This window comes from Balaenoptera acutorostrata, chromosome 18, assembly GCF_949987535.1.
Source record: "Balaenoptera acutorostrata chromosome 18, mBalAcu1.1, whole genome shotgun sequence".
Taxonomy (NCBI): domain Eukaryota; kingdom Metazoa; phylum Chordata; class Mammalia; order Artiodactyla; family Balaenopteridae; genus Balaenoptera; species Balaenoptera acutorostrata.
Genome location: NC_080081.1, coordinates 38,654,465 through 38,659,230, shown reverse-complemented (window position 1 = coordinate 38,659,230; position 4,766 = coordinate 38,654,465).

Sequence of the window (4,766 nt, the reverse complement as noted above, 5' to 3'; positions counted from 1 at the left end):
CCTCAACATATGTAAATAAATATTCATATCAAATATGAGGGTGTGAACTTGGTTAAACCCAGTAATTTCAAAAGACAAATACCATGCTTAATTGATTTTACTCTAATATACTTTGAGTTCAGTGCGATGCTATGACCTTCAACTATAGTCTTGTGGCTGTTCCCTATTATCACTTTGAGGCACTAGATTAAAACATGACCTTTAACAATTACCAAAAGAGATCATCTGTGTTTTCTCTATTCAAAGAGTTATGGGTTCTTTTAACCTTTTGAAGAGAACTTTTATTCATCCGGTGTTATTTAAAAACCCAAATGACTTTTTGAGACCCTTTTAATTCTAAAGAGGGGAGATATTTAAAGAAGGACAAGGTGAGTATTAAAATTAAACATTTGGTAATCAGTGTATAGACTCTTGCCTGTGATGTATTCAAAAGCATGTGAACATTCAGTGTTACTGCAAATTGATGTCAAACCTTCTGAGAGAACCAAAAGCCCTGTGAATCTGTTGAGCTTCTGAATATTACTGAAGAAGCCTCTGGTGAAATGTTCGAATCACAGTCTGTCAGAGAGTGTATAGAAGCAAAATTCTTGAAGTTTTATATTTTACATAAATATTCAGACTTTTATTTAACATTTCCAAGAGATTGATAAACAGTGTGAGAAAAATTATGATACTGAAAACATGGATTCCATCAGAAATTAATTGGAGAGAATTGTGTAACTTTAGTAAGGAGCCAGTCTATATATTTGGGTAAATTTTATCTTGCCTGCAATTAAAAGTAGAGAAGGATTGTAGATTGACAGAAAGAAGATGAGTTTCCTAAAATAAGATGAAGTATATATAAAGTGTCTTAAAGACCTGAGAGGGAAAATTATATGGAAAATGTATCCCTTATTTTTGCCTATGTGTAACACATGAAACTGTGTTAACTGTCCTAAATAACATAGCAAAATAAGATTAAGGAATACATTAACACAAAGTGAATAAAGTTTTAAAATATGTGGATGAGCAAATAAATACAATATTCTGTGCATACAAAAAGAATAACAATTTCAGACACAAGTTATTTAAGGATAAAAACACTAAATAGTAAAAACAAAACAAAAACAAAAACACACACACACTGTGCTCTGATAAGAGGTGTAGATTTTTAGGAAATTATTATGTATAATAATGTATATACTAAATGGCATAGGAACTAAATATATAAAAGGAAACTTTAGAAATGCAAGAAAATTTTGGTAAACATTTCTAAGAATTTGATAGACCCACACATTGGGGCTTGCCCCAAGGATAAATGCCATTAAACCACACACACATGCATGTGCACAAATTTATCCAGTATAACTCCTTTTTTCCAAGTTTCAACTTTCTTTCTTCCCCACTTGGTTGTTATTCAGTGACTTTAGATAGTCACTGATTTTTTGTCCAGAGTTTGGAGCTGTTACTTGCAAAAGGGCTAAAGTTGCCTTGCTCTGGTGAAGTTTTAATAATACTGACTGGTAATTTTTAGTAATATTAAAGATAATAATTGTATATTTATACATGACATGCTAAATAATGTCCTAAGCATTTTATGTACATTGATTTCCATTTGACAGTTTGAATTCCTTACTCCTTTGTTTTCCTATTATATTTAAAAAGATAGAAATTACAAATTTTAATTATAACTAAAAAATCAAAATAAAACTCATAAGAATGACTTACATCATGAATATAAATATATATTTTATAGTGAGTCTAGCTTTACTAGTGAAACAGTTTTAAAGTAAATCTATAAGATGAAAGTGCCAGTTGTAAAGTTAATGACTCAATATGTAGTAAACAAAGGTCTTGTACTACATAGCTTCTAAAATGTTTTAATTTCAAGGAATAATATATGTTATATATTAGACTGTATATTAGATTATTATTTAAAATTTAAATTGTTATGGCATAGGACTACAGGGGATATTATAAGAAACACTGAAAATGTTGACTACTGAAAAGGCACAGTTGCTTATGTTTTGGTCAAAAGCACATAACTTCCTGAATTTGAACTTTTTTCGGTATTAGTTAGCTTCGTTCAGGTGATAAAATTTATTGAATGCTGGATTAAATTATTTAAATTTGCTTTTTACATATAACTTTACCCGTAATTTTTCCAACTAGGGGATGGTTATCCTTTCTTTGATTTTAATACTATGTAGAATAAAAAAATATGTAGAGATGTGCAGATATAACTTACAACAGTGGGGACCATGTAATTTATCACCTAAACTGGGACACTTGAGAGTGAGGGTGTTACTATCAATCATTGCTCTGGGACATAGGAGAAAGCTACAACTATAGGTAAAACAAAGACACTTGGACCTGCAGCCATGAAGGCTTAAATATAACTGAAATAAGCATTCTCTAAGTGAGGTACTATTTCTTAATATTTCTTAATATTACCATTTTAAAAATGACTATTTTTTGTTTTTTCCTTTCCCATTAATTCTTTGATTCCTTTTTCCCCTCAGTTCAATCAGAGATAAAACCCATATAGATTCCAAGGATGAACTCTGCTCAAGGACTTCTTTTTTTTTTGGTCTAATTTTCACATTGTGGATATAATTCAGACTTTCTTCATTTTTCACCTACATTATGGTTACATGTTCTGAACTTGTCTGCCGCTGTTGACCTCTAGTGCAATCTCCACACTTTTTTTTCTTTTAAATATGTATTTTTAAATTTATTTTTATTTTTGGCTGTGTCATGTCTTCGTTGTGGCATGCATGATCTTCACTGCGGCATGCAAGATATTTTCATTGTGGCGCACAGGCTTCTCTCTAGTTGTGGCACATGGGTTTTATCTTCTTTTTTTTTTTTTTTTTTTTTTTTTTTTGTTTAAAGATTTATTGATTTATTGATTGATTGAGTGATTGCTATGTTGGGTCTTCGTTTCTGTGCTAGGGCCTTCTCTAGTTGCGGCAAGCGGGGGCCACTCTTCATCGCGGTGCGCGGGCCTCTCACTATCGCGGCCTCTCTTGTTGCAGAGCACAGGCTCCAGACACGCAGGCTCAGTAATTGTGGCTCACGGGCCTCGTTGCTCCGCGGCATGTGGGATCTTCCCAGACCAGGGCTCGAACCCGTGTCCCCTGCATTGGCAGGCAGACTCTCAACCACTGCGCCACCAGGGAAGCCCCGGGTTTTATCTTCTTAATTGTGGTGTGTAGGCTCCAGGGCACGTGGGCTCTGGAGTTGTGATGCATGGGCTCTGGAATTGTGGTGCATGGGCTCAGTAGTTGTGGCGCGCAGGCTTACTTGCCCCGCGGCATGTGGGATCTTAGCTCCCTGACCAGTGATAGAATCTGTGTCCCTTGAATTGCAGGATGGACTCTTTACCATTGGACCACCAGGTAAGTCCCTCCACACTTTTTAAACTTAAATATCTCTCAGTAAATGCATAGAAAAAAATCTCTAGTTACCATGAAATGCAAGTCCTTTCCTAGTTTTATTTTTGTCTGTATATTATTCATCTCTCTCTCTGGACTCATAATGTTTTTGCACTCTCTTCTCCAGCGAAACACACTTCCCCCATTGGTTCATGAGAAATTCCTGTGTATACTTATTCTGCTAGGAAAATACTTGTTCTCCTTATTACCTGGTAAACATATGTTTCTATTTGAAAATGTAGTTCAAATTTTGACTGCTCTATCATGATTTTCTTGACTTCTAAATGTATGACATGTTTATTCATGGATTAATAAACACTGCATGTTTTTTTTTTTTAAGTTTTACTTGATTATTTATTTATTTATTTATTTATTTATTTATTTATTTATTTTTATTTTTGGCTGTGTTGGGTCTTCGGTTCGTGCGAGGGCTTTCTCCAGTTGCGGCAAGCGGGGGCCACTCTTCATCGCGGTGCGCGGGCCTTTCTCCATCGCGGCCCCTCCCGTCGCGGGGCACAGGCTCCAGACGCGCAGGCTCAGCAATTGTGGCTCACGGGCCCAGCTGCTCCGCGGCATGTGGGATCTTCCCAGACCAGGGCTCGAACCCGTGTCCCCTGCATTAGCAGGCAGATTCTCAACCACTGCGCCACCAGGGAAGCCCAACACTTCGTGTTTATTAATGTTTCTTGACACACATAAACATGGTTTTTAAACAGTACTTATATTTATGAATTAGAACCACAAAAACTTAAACTTGATGATATGAAGCATATCTTCCTCATTTTATATACCTATTGTCTCTTTCAGTACCATTTACTATTTTAAAACATTTTGTCTTCCAATTTTATTGAGATATAATTTATACACAGCACTGTATAAGTTTAAGTTGAACAGCATAATGATTTGATTTATATACATCATGAAATGATTACCACAATAAGTTGAGTGAACATCAATCATCTCATATATACACAAAATTTAATGAATCAAAAAAAATTTTTCTTTGTGATAAGAACACTTAGGATTTACTCTCTTAATAACTTTTGTATATAACATACAACAGTTTTAGTTATAATGTTGTATATTACATCTTTAATACTTATTTATCTTATAACAAAGTTATACCTTTTGACCACCTTCATCAATTTCCCTTCCTCCCCACCCCGACCTCTGGTAACCACAAATGTGATCTCTTTTTCTATGAGTGTGTTTGATTGTTTTTGAAGTATAATTGACCTGCAACATTTTGTCATTCCTGGTGCACAACATAGTAATCTATATTTCTATACATTAAAAATGATCACCAGATAAGTATAGTTTACCATCTGTCACCATATAAAGATGTTACAT